This window comes from Canis lupus, chromosome 38 (genome assembly GCF_048164855.1).
Source record: "Canis lupus baileyi chromosome 38, mCanLup2.hap1, whole genome shotgun sequence".
NCBI lineage: Eukaryota > Metazoa > Chordata > Mammalia > Carnivora > Canidae > Canis > Canis lupus.
Window position 1 is genome coordinate 12,466,156 of NC_132875.1, and position 16,312 is coordinate 12,482,467.

Below are 16,312 nucleotides of genomic sequence, written 5' to 3' on the forward strand. Positions count from 1 at the left end.
AACAAACATTTCTCTGATTGACTTCCTTTCACTGACTTGAATTTACCTAATATTCTAGTGCCATGATGATACATTAGGAATGAATTAATAACCAAATTCAAATATATACATTGTTACCATGCAGATCTATTTTCCTCAAGTCCCATAATAATGTGAATTAATGAAAATGTAATTAAGTTGCTGAGAGAATGTACTCAGTTACATCTAAGAATTTGTGTTGTAACAATAAGTGATTATGCAAGACATGGGCCACTAACAGGATTATGGGATTTTACTCTTTTATTCATCAACATGCATTTATTAGGAACCCAGTATTTTTAAAATACATCTCTGGAGATAAGAAATCTTGGAGTCTGACCACATTTATAGATTAGATATTCCTTGGCTTGGAAGGAAAAGACTGGTCCCTTTTTGTAAAATGTCCTTTCTGGAAAGTCCCCCAAAATGTTACTGTAGTAAAACGGTTGACCCTTAACAGAATATGGTTGCCCAATCTATAGAAGACTATCAAAGACAATGTGATTCTAGGCAGCCAACAGACTTTCCTGTGCCCTAATAACAATGAGCAAGTCAAGTGGGGTAGGACAGAGATAGACTGGCCATTGGTTTTATGGTTATGATAAATTAGCATTCATGGACCTTTAGGTGTCTCTGTATTATATATTTATATAGGAGACAATGTGGTGTCCTTATGTCAGCACATTCCAAATTGGATGTGAATTAAGTGTTGATCTACCAGAGGCCCATAAGTCCTTCGGAGGAGTTCTTGGGAATCCTGATTTTGTTTTCCATTTGTCACAATGTTGAAAGTATAGCTAGTTCCTTCATCTTGGATTCCTTTAGTCTTATACATAGAATTCTATCATTTAAGAGCCACGAAGTAAATATAACATTATCTTCAAAATGTAGGATCAGAATCAGAAGCAGACATTTTGGCTTCATTTTGAACTAACAGCATATTATTTAAAAGTGAAACAAGAAAATTTGTTTTTAATTTATTCCATTTCTGGGATCCTACCTTGCTTCAAAGGAGTCTGAAATACTTTTTCATACTGGTACAATTGCTTGGGATCCACTGAGGTTATTACTGGAGAGGTTTAGTGTAGAAAACCCAAAGCAAATTTCTATAATGGTGCTTGGGGTCATCAAAAACCTTCAACCATTAGACTTGACATGAAAGACACTGAAATCATTGCAAGGTCAAGGACATTTAGCAATTGTAGCAATGCTGAAAGTAAGAATTTGATGGTTTCCCCACGATGCTTGTTTTTCAAAATAAAACAATATTTTAGTACATTTAATAAACTTAGTCTATTTCAAATAAAGTTTTGAAATCCCTTTATTCAGTGTGAATCAATATTAATTTAATTCCATGGAATATGTATGCATATGTGTATATATGTAAATGTGCAACTGTATATATGAATTATATATGTATGTTCATGGACATATTCATGCACCTAGATCTTATTTGAGATATAAAATATGAACATAGAACTCATATGTATTATAAATATAGATCTGAAAGTTTCAATGTTATAGAAAGAAAAAATAATGATACAAATTCATTTTATTAAAAGATATTTTCATAGCTAACATTTTTTTTAACCTAAGCTTAAACACTTCATTTGCTAGAGTTATTTGTTATTACCCTAATGCACAGGGTAAAAAAAAATAATTATTTTAGGAAACCAAAATACAGGTTGAATTTTATATCTTCTCTATAAAATAATTATTACAATAGATTATAATTTGCAATTCAATTGTCATTTAGTAACATTCAGTTTGTATTTTCGACTATCATGACTTCAACACACAACAGTTTTCTAAAATGTGCTCAAAAGTGGGGAGAATTTATGTGATAGATGAAATATTATAGCTGTTAAGGTGATTACAATTGAAAATATATAGCATACATAAAAAAGAGGGATGAAAATTTATAATTACTAGATGCTGATGGAAGCATTTGATTAAGATTAGCACTTTTCTCATATTTGCCCTTGTGAAATTCTGATTTTGTGTTAATGATTATATAAATATTTTGGTATGAAGGGCAATTTGGGGGTGTAACCTGGAGATGGGCAGATGGATGGACATAGATATTGACAGATCTATGTAAACAGATCTATCTAACCATATAAATTTTTACCTAAAACTTCGTGCAATATAGAACCTTAGTCCTACATTTGTAATTCAGATTAAAGCTATTCAGAAGAGGAAATCATTTGAGTTGTTCTTGGGTGACGTTTGTGCCTTTTACAACCTTTGACTTGTTAATTGCTTTTGATAATAGTTTTTGCATTGGTGGTTCTCTCCATGGGGAATTCCATTTCTCCATAGTTTACTAACCGCCCAAAACATTTCTCCTGGAAAACTTCCTTTGAGTGTTCTTTCTTCCTTTTTGAGATGGATCCTGGTCATGTTTAGCTCTGCCTGCCTTCCACAGAATAGCAACTCAAGAAATAAATCTTGAAAATATAGAATCATTTGAAAAATCTACTAGAAGCATATTTATCTGAAACAACAGATAATGATTGGACAAACCAAGAGTCACCATTCTACTTAATGGGTAAAAAATGTTATCAATTCTTATTAAGCCAGGAAGAATAAGGAATGCTTATTATACGTACTGTTATTTAATATTATTCTGGAAACATAGCCCATGTGTTAAGACAGAAATAAGAGGTATGACTATTGGAAAGGAGTAGACAAAATAATTTTCCAGAAAATATGAAAGTATATACCTAAAAAAGAATACTCAAACCTACTATAAATGATAATAATGTTACGGTAGGATGGCTAATTAAAAACAAATGCACAATTTTTTTTCTATGACTTTGGCAATTAAACATCTAAAGATCTTATTTATAATGGCAATAAGGTATCCAAAATTTTATATAAACTTAAGAAAGACATGTACAGGCTCAACTTAAGGAAAGGAGAAAACAGAAACTTATAATAATTATCTTAGTGTTAATTTTAATAGTGAACGAGTTGAGGGGTAATTAAAAATAGAAAAGGTTACTGAGAGGAAGAATAAATTGTCAGATACCAGAAATATTATGAAATAATATGATATTTTATTGCTACAAAAATATATCAGTGGAACAAAATAGAAAGTTTGGAGTCTTTAATATGCTACAGATGAATTTCAATCATTAAACATTCATTCAGCAAATATTTTTGATCATCCATTGTGTGCCAGCTGTTGTTTAAGGTATGGAAAATGCAGTAGTAAATAATACAACGTTCCTCCCTCACGGACTGTGTCATCTAGTTAGTTTTTAAATGTTTAAGGAAAAACCTAGGGTATATCCCGATCTCACACTGCATGTCAAAATAGATTGTAAATAGAATATAATGCTAGACATAAAAATATGGGAAATGAAGAGAAAAAATATAAAGAAGTAACAATTTTTGAGTTCAGAAGCCTAATTATAAAAGCAAAGAGAAGGAGATATTATTGAAAAGAAATTGATTTTAAAACATAAAAAAATGGCACACTTTTTGTATTAAAAATAACATTTCAAAGATAACCTGTAAAAAAATAAAAAGGCAAATGGTTGTAATATTTGACAACAAAATGATACCTTTAATAAGAAAAGAGCACTTACAGACTAGTAATAAAGACAAACTCCCAAATTCCAAAGAAAAACCGGCAAAGAATTTTGGAAATACCTAAATGCAGAACTGTGATGAAAGAAATTCAACTTCCGTATTTGTCCTAAAAATACAAATTAAAATTAGAATAAGATCCCAATTTTAATCTAAGGCCAGATGGTGTCTCCCAGATATGCCCAGCCAAATCTCCTCATTATACTGGAAATATTTTCCCTGACAATGGTTGCAAGACTTTAGATAAGATATGGAAAGGAAATTAAGCAACTTGAGAAGTCTCTTGCAATAAAGTCAGAAATGAAAAGGCAGTTAAATGAGAATTCCAGTTGATTAATTTATGAATTCACACACAATTGCAAGATTTTAGAGATCGTCTAACCCAATACACCCATTAAGATGAAGAACCTGAGGCCTGTTCTGTGCAGGAAATGAAGGCTCTGATGTATGTATGTTTCAAATACTATCTGGTGATATTGCTTCCTTGTACTTTCATTATTTGGATATTATAATGCATGATTTTTCCTTTTAACAGTGACATTCAGACAGTTAGTTTTTAATTGTTCTTAGGAGGTAATAGGGAATTATTTTAAAAGATGAAATCTTTGTTTTAGGAAAATTAAAATTACAGTTTCCCCAAACTTCCTACTCAGTAAAATTTTACTCTTTTTTTCTCCCCTGGCATTCCTCTACTTTTTATCCTAATCTATACTTCCAATGTAATTTTTTAGAATACTGATCTAATGTTTCTCATGTTCTTTCATGGTCACGGCTGACAATTTAATTTTTAAAAAATGAAGAAATAATATGTCTAAATAAATAAGATAAAATTTTGGCATTCTAAAAAAAGTTAGCTATTTGGGGGTTAAATCCAGAGCATTTATAATATTTTCAGATTAGTTTTCAATTGTTATTTTGTCAAGTATACTCAGTAAAGATTTTGTTATTCATGTATTTGTGGGGCTGGTTACCATAAATATTTTATTAATGGAGACATTTTTAGCACCACCTAATGGCAGCCAAGTAAAAAGAAAAACCTTTTCCAATTTAGAATTTATTTGCATAATTCAAATTAAGCTATATAGCAAGAGCTGCTTCTGTATGAAACTGAAGTTTTCCATTCCCTGATGTACCAAATAGGCTGCTAGAAATCCATCTCCAAGCCATTGGCTTGAGTGGGAATGAAGCATAACGGGTATTTGATAATGAAACCAAGAGATTTCTGCTTTCTTTATGAGAACAAGGACAAGAAAATATGTAATAAAATACATTCATTTTATGTGAAGAGTTTTATTTTAATTTCAGGAATTTATGCATCAAGACTTCATTCTCCATACCCTAGTTAATTTCCTGACAAATATACTTTATTATACTAACATATTTAATTTGTGTAGTTTTTCAGCAGTTATTTATAAAGCTTTGACCAATTTAATATACTAATCTAATAAAGGATCTTTTATCAATGGTAGATTTTTTTTTAAAACTAGGAGTCCTATCTTTCTGTTTATTCTATTAGAATTTTTTAGATTGAATGTGAGTTGAACAGTGTGGTTTTTATCAGAGATATGTTACTATAGCTTAAGTCTATTTATCTCATATGGTTCCTAGCAAGATTTGGGAAATGTGTTGGCTGTCACATCCTTAGCTTTAGGATCAATGGATCAGGTTATGGTATGCATCTGAAGGAGAGTTTAGTGATAACACGAGATGTGAATGCCCTTCATCCTCATTTCAACACTTTGGCCTGATATTTCTTTTGGCTTAACTTGATCATCAAATAATCACTATTTTTAAAATAATATTGTCTCCTATAAAATCCAAGATAATCTGTTAAAAATATGTCTTTAATATAATAGACTACAAGTTGGCTAGATTCAAGAAAAATTTTATATATATATATATATATATATATATATATATATATCTCCATTCATCAAAGCAACTCATATGCACTTTACTTTTTTTAAGATTTATTTATTTATTTATTTATTTATTTATTTATTTATTTATGAGAGAGAGAGAGAGAGAGGCAGAGACACAGGAGGAGGGAGAAGCAGGCTCCATGCAGGGAGCCTGACGTGGGACTTGATCCCGGGACTCCAGGATCACGCCCTTTCCAAAGGCAGGCGCTAAACCACTGAGCCACCCAGGGATCCCCTCATATGTACTTTAAATCGTTCAGGGGGCAGTGAGCATTGTCCAGGCGAGGGGTGGCTGGGAGAGGTCTTTGCTCAATAAGTGTTTGACCTAAAGACTTAACTAATTTTGTGAGGTCAGTGTCTAAAAACTTAGATTGAAGTTTATGAATCACAGCAAATTGTAATGCTGAAAGCAAAAAAATAAACATTTGACTAAAGGGTTAAAAAATATACATATATATAGCTGTTGCTTTCCTATTCCTACAAAATCACTTGTAAAATTAATGGGAACTTGTGCTTCTAATTTGGATGTAGATAAGTGAGAAAGACTCACTTCCATTGTTAAGAAAATCTTAGACTAAATATCATAATTTTCTATGAGGCTATCAAAGAGCAGGTAATGCAAAAACCTGGGTGAACTGAATTTTGGGAAGAAGTGAATGCTTCATAGTTGATCACAGACCTGTGGAAGCTTCCATATATGAGGATGGGTACTTGGCCTCAGAGAAGTAAGCCTGATTTATAAAGGGAGAATTTTCAGGATTGAGGAGAAACCAGCTGTGCCTTAGACAACACTGTCCTTGTAAGAAATCTAGAAGAAGTCCAAATGCAAAAACAAATAGGTGAGCCCCCAAATCCTACAATGTCTAATCTAAATATAAGATATTTTCCCAAGAAAGTGCCTGCTGAAGAGAATCTAGAAATGGACTCTTATAAATTCTTGCAGTGATTGGATTCTGGAGTTATAAAGGAATGTAATCCAAACAGGAGCCAAAAATATCTATAATTTCAATCCAGTCTCCTGTCAGCTTAGATATAGATAAAATCAAAACAGTGACATCACTAGTCATTTTGAGAGGGGCTAATCACAGGTGAACTCAATCTAATTAAAGCTCAATTTCAGTTCAACACAGTCATCAGAGGCATATTCTCAGATGACCAAATAATTGAAATTGGCATGCAAAATTTTGTAGCAAGTATTATAAATATTTTAAAGGATTTAAAGGTAGAGTTTCATATAGTAGAGGAAGAAAAAGTATTTTAGAAGAGAAATGATAGCTCTAAGAAGTAATAAAATAAAAACTACATTTGAGAAATAAAAATATACAACAAAATCTTTATTGGATTGGCTTAACAGCAGGTGGTGCAGAACAAAAAGGTTAATGAATTTGAACACAGAGAATTATGAAATAAATAAAAACAGAAAAAAAGATTGAAAAAATAAACAGAGGATCAGTGACCTGTGGGATAAAATCAGGAGTGCTAACATACATAGAGATGAAGGATTTAGGAAGAAAAGAAAGAAAATAGGCAGGAAAAAATATTTAGGAAATAACTATTCATAAATCTTCATATTTTATGTAAAACAGCAACCTATAAATAAGAGAAGCTCAGGGAATTCCAAACAGGATAAATACAATGAAAGCCACATCTTAGGCACATCTTCCATTACTAAAAACCAATGATTAAAAAGAAAGTAAACCAGCTAGAGGAAAAAAAGACACATAACATACATACAATGAAAAGAATGACAGCTAGCTTTTCATTAGAAATAATACAGGCCAAAGATAATACAGTATCTAAAAACAACAACAAAAGCCAACCTGAATTCTGTATTGGATGAAAATATTATTCAAACATGAAGTTGGGAAACATTTTAAGTTAAACAATAATACCTCATGAGTAGTTCTAAACTACAGCAAATGCTAAATAACATATTTTCAGGCTAAAGGAAAATAATACCAGATAGAAAATAAAAAAATATATGAATAAATAGACAATTATTTTCTTGATTTCTTTAAATGATATTTGGCAAAAGCAGAAATATATATATATATATATATATATATATTGCATTTCATATGTATATAAAAGTAAAATTATGACAAAACTAGCACCAAAGATTGGAAGATGGTATATAGAAGTATGCTGCTATAGAGATCTTGTATGTGAAGTGATGTAATATTAATTTGTGATTGCTATTATAAGTTAAGAATGTATATGATGGCCTCTAGAGTATTTTAAAAAGTTAGGCTATTAAAAATTAACTCATTTTTAAATAATCCATGAATCAAAAAAATAATCACACAGGAAACTTTAAAAATTGAAAAATTAAAAGTTAAAAAACAAAAGTACAGCGTATCGGCTTTGGAATGCAGCTAAAGTTGTGTTCACAGAGAAATGTATAGATTAAGTGATTATCTTAGAAAAAAAAAGGATCCAAGCTTTTCCAAGTTTCTTATTAAAACTCTAACAAAAAAGTAAGCCCAAATAATAAGAAACGGGAAATAATTAAGATATTATCAGCTATCAGTGAAATTGAAACAGAAAACAAAGCCCAAAGTTGGCTTGCAAGATTATTGGGAGGTGGAGGCCAGAATGGGGAGGGGAATTATTTTGGATTATTTTCAAAAATCAATCAATATGGTTCACTTATTAATTAACTTATAGAACAAAGTATCATAACATCTCAATAGGTGTGGAAAGCATCTGACAAAACTTAAAACCTACTTATAATGAAAACTTTTAGCAAACTAGGAATAGGGAGGAACACTCTCAATTAGATGAATGAGTGCTACAAATTATTCTACAGTTCATACACGTAATAGTGAAATATTGCATGCTTTGCTTTTCAGATAGGAATCAAGTCAGCATTCAGATTTTACTGGTGGTCCCAGCCCCTGCAAAAAGCAATAAGATAAAATAAAAGGCATAAATACTGGAAAGGAAAGGAAAAATGTCTTTATTTGTATTTAACATGATTGTGTATGTATGTTTAATCTCTAAACAAGTCCTAGGATAAGACAAATTCAGGAAGGTTGCAGTATAGGAAGTCAATATAAACAAAATTAACCAAATATACTAGAAATGAATAATTAAAATGCAAAAGAACATTTAAAGGAGCATTCAAAACATAGTATTTTAACAGGGGCACCTGGATGGCTCAGTTGGTTGAGTGGCAGACTCTTGGTTTCAGCTCAGGTCATGGTCTCAAGGTTCCAGGATCAAGCCCCTGGGTGGAACTCTGTACTCAGCACAGAGTCTGCTTAAGATTCTCTCTCTGTCTCCCTCTGCCCCTCTTCCCTGCACTTGTGTGCATGCTCTCTCTTGAAAAAAATGAATGAATGAATGAATGAATGAATGAATAAAAAAGAATACTGAACTTGAATGCTGTGGAAACAGGTAAAGCAGAGAGTTGGTTAAAATTGTTAATAGCCCAGTCCTAATGAGCCAATTAGTGAAGTTGGAATGTGAGTGTGAGAAAAAGACCTGTAGAAGATGGGAAACAAACCATGCAGAAATACCTGGGAAAGATATTTATAGGCAGAGGGAAGAACAATTACTGAGGTAGCCAGAGTAGAGATGGGGAAAGGAAGTATAGTAGGAAATAAAAGACATAGTGAAAACCGGATTATTTAGGATATTGTAGACTATTGGGTGACTTTCACTTTTACTTGGAGTAAGACAGGAAGACTTCAGTGAGTACCACAAAGAGGGACGTGACCAGAATTGTCTTTTTTAAAAAAGATTTTTAAAATTTATTTATTATAGAAAGAGAGAAACACAGAGAGAGCACAAGTAGGGGATGAGCAGAGGGAGAAGGACAAGCAGACTCTGTGCTGAGCATGGAGCCAATAGGGGGACTCATTCATATGACCTCATCTGAAATCAAGAGTGGAATGCATTATTGACTAAGCCACCAGGCACCCCCGAAATTGTCTTTTAATGGCATCACTCTAGCTATTATTTTAGAATAGACCATAGTGTGTGTCTATGTGCATGTGTGTGTTGTTTGGAAGGGGTGGTCATGGAGCAAGGATGGGAAAAGGAAGATCTGTCAGGGGAAACAATCACAATGATCCAGGAGACAGAAAATGATGATTTATAACATAGGATGATCCACAATATATAAAGAACTTGAATAAAGCAAGCAGAAACAAATAAAGTCTGCAAAATTGGGCAAAAGACATTCATATGTATAGCTCTCAGAAAAATTTATGGCTATGTTTAATGTCTGTTACGTATCTTTATGAAAATACATATGAAAAATCTCACCATCATAAATGGAAAATAAAACTAAGACTTCGCATCTCAGATTTTGAAATGTCTATTGTTTACCAGGGTCTGGGGAAATGGTCATTCACACTATTTAAAAGCATGGGGGTTAATTATTGCCTTTGAGAGGTGATAGATGTAGCAATATTTATAAACGTTTTAATAATTCTTAAATATTTACCCTCATCAACTGGACATTATCTTATAGCTTAGAACTATAAGAAAAAAATGTTTGTCACAGTATTGCCTTTGTATAAAAAATAGAAACCGACTAAATGCTGTCTATGATAAAATTATAAAATAAACTATGGTAAATGTAATTATCATCAGAGAAAAATGACTATCTTTGTGAACAAATGTGGAAAGATATCTGCCAAATGTGACTTAGTGAGAGAAACTTGTGGAAACATTATTCAAGTAGCTAAGATATGGAAACAACCCAAGTGTACACTGGTGGATGAATGGATAACAAAAATGTGGGGTGTGTCTGTGTGTGTATGTGTGTGTGTGTGTGTGTGTGTATAAAATTCAGTCATGACAACATGAAGCATATTATACTGAGTGAAGTAAGAGAAAAATTCTATAAGGTCTCATTTACATGTAGAATAAAAAACAACAAGAACAAGAACAACAAAATCCCTCAAACTCATAAAAGCAGAGTAGGACGATGGTTGCCAGAAGCTGGGGAAATATTGGTCAAAGGGTACAAGGTTGGATTTATGTTAGATGAAAAATCTAATACGTAAGCACGATGACTATACTTAATAAAACTAATAATACCCAATAGAGTATTGGAAAGGTGCTAAGAGAGTAAATTTCAAATGTACTCAGTACATACACACAAGTGGTAACTGTGAGGATATGGTATGTTAATCAGCCTGACTATAGTAATCATTGTACTATGTATATGTAGTTCATGTTATCATGTACACCTCCAACAGAGACAATATTGATTAAAAATCATATTTGAAGCATGTAGGATAGATTGTGTGATACACTCCAATTTCAGTAAAGAGAAAACAAATAATGACGTGTGTGCTCGTGTGTGTGTTTTTGCGTGCAAAAAATTTCTGAGAAAAAGAAAAAGTTTGCCAAAATGTTGGCGGTAGTTTCTGTAATGAAGGCAGGTGGGGCTACAGAGAACTTTCACTTCTAGTTCCTATAGTTCTGTAGCATCTGAATTTTATATAACTTATTTATTAATTTTTGGCAAACCTCTGTATTGAAATTTATCATATATTCAGAAAAGTGCAAAAATCGTAAGTTCACGGGTTGGTGGATTTCAAAAACTGGCCCTGTGTAACGAGCACCCAGGTGGTTAAATAAAACATGTGGGACCCCCAGAAGCTCTGCATTGTGCCCTGTTCTATATCACAAGCAGGGCTACCACTCTCCTGACTGCTGACACCATTCGTTTAATTTGTCTGGTTTTGAACTTGATGTGTTGAGATTATAGAGTGTGAATTTTTTTTGCCTAGTGTCTCTTACGCAGCTTCCTGTTTGTGAGATTTATGCAAGTAGTTGCCCGTTTGCTATAGTTTGTTCCTTTTCATTGCTATATTGTATCCCATTTGTCCTTTCCACAGTTGACGGGCATTTGTGTATATTCTAGTTTGATGGTATAATGAAAAGTATTGGTATAGATGCACTTGTATATCTTTCTGAACCTATGAATTTTGGGGGACTATATACCTTGGGGTGGAATGGCTGGATCCAAAGTTATGCATATATTTAGAAGACATACAGATAACTTATAAATAGTGCCAAACAGTTTTTCAAAGTGGTTGTAGCAATTTCAAATCCTGCAAGTAGTTTATGAGCATTCCAATTGCACCACATATTTGGCTACGCTTTTTTTTTCTATTTCATTTCAGCCATCCTACTGGATGTTTAGTGATACTGCATTTTATTTTATTTGGCATTTCTCTGATGAGTAATGATCCTGAGCATCTTTTTTATGTTGATTACTCACTGGATATCATCTTTCTTGAAAAGTCATTTGCCCTCAATTTTCTTTTTCTTTTTCTTTTTTTAAAGATTCAATCTATTTATTTGAGAGAGAGAAAGAGAGCATGAGCAGGGAGGATGGGCAGAGGGAGAGGGAGAAGGAGACTCCCCACTGAGCTGGGAGCCCAATGTGGGGCTCAATACCAGACCCCGAGATCATGACCTGAGCCAAAGGCAGAAGTTTAACTGACTGAGCCACCCAGGCACTCTTGCCCCCAATTTTCTAATGAATTGTTGGTCTTTTTCTTGTTGATTTGTAGGATATATTCTGGATATTTATCTGTTACCAGAAATATGTATTGCAAATATCTACTCCTACTATGTTAGTTCCCTTTTCAACTCTCCTATTCATGCCTTTTGTTAGACAAAAGTTCTTAATTCTAATGCAGTATAATTGCTCACCTTTTCCCTTTCTAGTATAGTTTTACCTCATTGTTCAAGAGCTCTTTGCTTATTCCATGGCCTTATAACTGTATTGTTTTTATGATTGAATGTTTAAAGTTACAAAACAGTTGTATAAAAGTTAAATGTTGCCAGTTATAAATCTTGGCTTTTTAGATTTTTTTAAAATGCTACGCCATGGATATATGTGTATTTTATGCATCTATGAACAATAAGAGCCTAGAAGAGTGGCTGCAGAAAGTATGTGTTCCCTAAATATTTCTAAAATGAATAAATATTGAGATAGAAGAATGCTCTGTTATTTCTCCAGATATATTAAACTTTAGAATATTTCCTCTCTGTTTTTTCTTTGAAATCAAAAATCTAAATTTTAGGCAAGTGAGAAATGTATGTTTTTCATTCCTTTATTCACTTTAGTCACCATTACTCCTTAATATGAAACTTTAAATTAAAAAAAAAAAAACACTCTGGTATTGCTTGGCTGTGGTCCACATGTCTTCTTATTCTTGGGACAGGATGAAAGCACGATCATGAGGCATAGGGGAAGAAGGTTCAGGTTCAATCACACAGCTATATTTAAAACTTCTGCTCTGTCAGTGTACCACATATCTGTTTCCATTCTTTTGCACAACACAAGTCACATGGCTGAGCCTAAAATCAAAGGATGGGGATATATAAATACATAATCTTCTTACAGGAAAAGGAGATGTGATGATGTTGAACAACAATTAGGTGTTTTACCATTCTGTCTCATGGTAAATTCAATAACATTTTCTTTGAAATATTTTACATATTCATCAAAAGATTATTATATTTATATGTGAATATATTTATTTGTGAATTTAGTTCATTTAAAAAACTGATTATATGATTCAAGGCATTGAGCTCAAAAGATAGGATTTATCTATGTCTATTGGCAATTTTATCAAGTACATGAAGTTCCAGAGTATGTGTGCATTTTTCATGTCTTCATAGAATATATGCAAAAAAATTATCTTTGTAATGTAAGCAGACAAGTGATAAGACTGAAGTATCTGAAAAAGCTAAGGGAAAGTTGCCCATACAACATCAAATCAAACTGCCCTTAATTATACTAAATCCTCCCCTTTCATAAAAAAATTTCCTTGGTTTGTATTAAGTATTATATTTTAGTTGGGCTAAAAGTTATTTATTTCTTTGTTATATGAGTGTAAAATTTGTAAATTAAATGTTACATCTGAAAAACACATGCACTGGCATATCCCATAAATGGCATAAATGGCATATATTAGTTGATTTATTCCCATGTGTAATTCAACTAAACATTCCTGTAATTCTTACTCCGATTCCATTTCATTCAACAAATTTCCCATCAGTTCAGAAAAAGTAATTGTATTTCTGGATTGAGCAATTATTAATTTCTTCCCTCATTCAAATCCTTGCTTTTGCTTTCCTGTCTACTCCCACATAGCTGCCTCCAGCACACTGGTAATAGAGAGTTTTATTATCTTCATGTCCTGAATTGTAGCTGTTTTAATGAAATACCTCTAGCTAGCTGTTTAATTTTAAGACAATGGTTTTAATTATAGTATTTGATATCACATATAAAATTTTAAAAAATAGTAACAGAAAGTTAAGATGTCTGATGGAGAGAGCTACTCTAGACCCAAAGGAGAGAAACTTAAGAGAAGAAGAGTTGGTAAAAATACAGTTATTCTCTAATCAGAATGTAGACCAACGCTTTGGCCAAGTCTATGCTTTTCCTGGTAGCTATCTCCTCCTTTCACCTGATCAGTCTTTATTTCTTTGCCTCCCATTTCTTTCTTTATCAGATACTTGTGATGAGTGCTCCACACCCACTACCTAGTTATCTATTCTGTCAATCCTTATCACCTGGTTACTTGGGCTCTGGATCATTCCATTATATTGAAAAAAAATGCTGTCTAATTACCAGCTCTGTAATCTTTTCTTCAGGTCTAATTATTCTGGACTTACAGGAAGTGTTACATGGTTAACTTTGCCTTCTTAAAGTTCTCTCTTATCTAGGCTTCCATTTTATAGTATTATCATCCTTGTTCTAACTTTGTTATTGTTCTTTTTCTTAAACATGATGGGAGGCATTTCTCGTAAAGGTCCTTTTTTGTTTCTCTACATTCTGCATCAAAGAGACATGGATTATTGACAGGTGATTGCTAATTTATTTTTCTAGCCCCATCTTCTCTTCTACGATTTCATTTCTTATTTCCCGATGATGGATAGTTTTTTTTTTTAATATCATTAATATAAACACATTGTGTTTATATTAAACTGAACTTGTATACTCAACCTATATTTTCTCTTTTACCTGACCTTTCTATTTCTGTTAATAATGATGCTTTTCCCCTCAGTAATTGATGAAAAGAATTCACCATTTTGTCCCACATCATCACTTCATATCAACATGTCTTAATGAGTTTCTTCTGAAATATACAGAGTCCTTCTTTCAATCCATTTAGTTACTTGTCAGTTCTTAATTAAAAATTTTATCATCTTATTCCCCCAAAGCACAGTGATATCCTAAATGGTTCCTCTGTGGCTAAATTATCTGTATCTTTTATACATGCCCCCATTAGTTTGGTTGCCGTAATCCCAACTATGAGCATCCTATTTCCTTCCTCCACCCAAGGTTTAATGCCTTCCTTTGGTCTGTAGGATAAATGCCAATCTGGAAGCTCAACCATTTCAGTCCATTTAGTAGAAGAGATGATCTAGTAGCAGGAGTTCAAATGAATTTGAATCCCAAAGAGCGATTTGTTGAGACAAACCTTATTCTGTGGAGTTAGAGAAATGCTAGGACAGACCAGGTATAAGTTTAACAAAGACATAATGTCCTAGCAGCCAGGAGAGAGAGAATGAGTATGAGGCAATGCAATATCCAAATGGGTAGGACAAGTATGTTTTAAAGGGCACAAAGCACAAAACCTAGAACCTGAAGATACAGAAGCTAAGAAGGCCAGGAAAATTTTGAGTTGACTCTTTGGAAAGTCTGAAGTCCTTATTCCTGGCTTCCCTTTGCTGGTATTAAAAGATTTCACTCTAAAGATGCTTATCACATAACCTGACTTTCCATCTTTGTCTTCTGTTCAAACTTCTCAGGCTGGATAGTCTATGGCATACAGCCCAAGATGTAGTCTTGCCAGTCTCTCCAGATTCATCTCTTAACTCCCACCCACACATCCTACATTCCTTAATACTTTCCATACCTCTAAGCCTTTGTACAGTTTTTCCCGAACTGCTTTCTACTCTCTGAAAACAAGCTCTGGCTTCCTATTCTCTGTGAAACCTTCCTCAATCCTTTGAATCAAATTATATCTTACAAATATCTCTATATAGGTTTTTGTTTTGTCTTTTTTCCTCAACTAGAACTTAATATCAGACACTGGCTTGTTAGTTTTGCTTCTTTATGGAGCAGAGTACTCAACAAATGTTAATGTTCCATTGATGCATGTTTAAAAAATGACAATCCGATACTCACAAAATGACTTCTGCTTTCCTGCCTCCACACCTATGCTAAAGCTTCCCTCTTCCCTCTGATGCATCTCTCCCCTCCATTCTCCTCCTCCAGACTCTCAAAGGATTTAATAAATGCACCTGGATATCCTGTAATGAACTGGAGGTGGAAAGATGAGTCAGAAATGATTCCTGCAGTAATTGTAGCCTCTTGAACTCAAATGAAAACCCCACATATGTAGGACATTTGGTTACTAGCCCAGCCTGAAGGGAGTTCCCTCTCCTTCCAACTTCCATGGTTCCAGTTGACCTTATGACTACTCAGATCAGTATTCACTCATTACTTAAACTGTTATCATGAGCTGTTTTTGATTCTTATGTAAGTTCTTGACCTCTTAGTTGATTCCCATCATACAATTTGTCTGTTAACAAATACGTTTTTAAATTTCCAACTAAATTGGGAATTCGTTAAGAACAAAGACTGTACCTCTTAAGCTCCTTTGCCAGTTTCAATACATTAAGCAAAATGTGTTACACACAAGGAAAGATGCTGTGAGTGGGATACCAGGTGTTGAGACCATGTGGGGTAGTGAGAGACATCTTAAGAGATCATCGCAAGCTTCCTC

The 16,312-nt window shown here is 33.1% G+C and overlaps 1 protein-coding gene across 1 annotated transcript in view; it reads left to right on the forward strand.

Annotated features, from left to right (window-relative positions):
- The window catches only part of USH2A (usherin), a 691,295-nt gene that overhangs the window by 241,331 nt on the left and 433,652 nt on the right, over positions 1-16,312 (forward strand). The window lies entirely within an intron of this gene.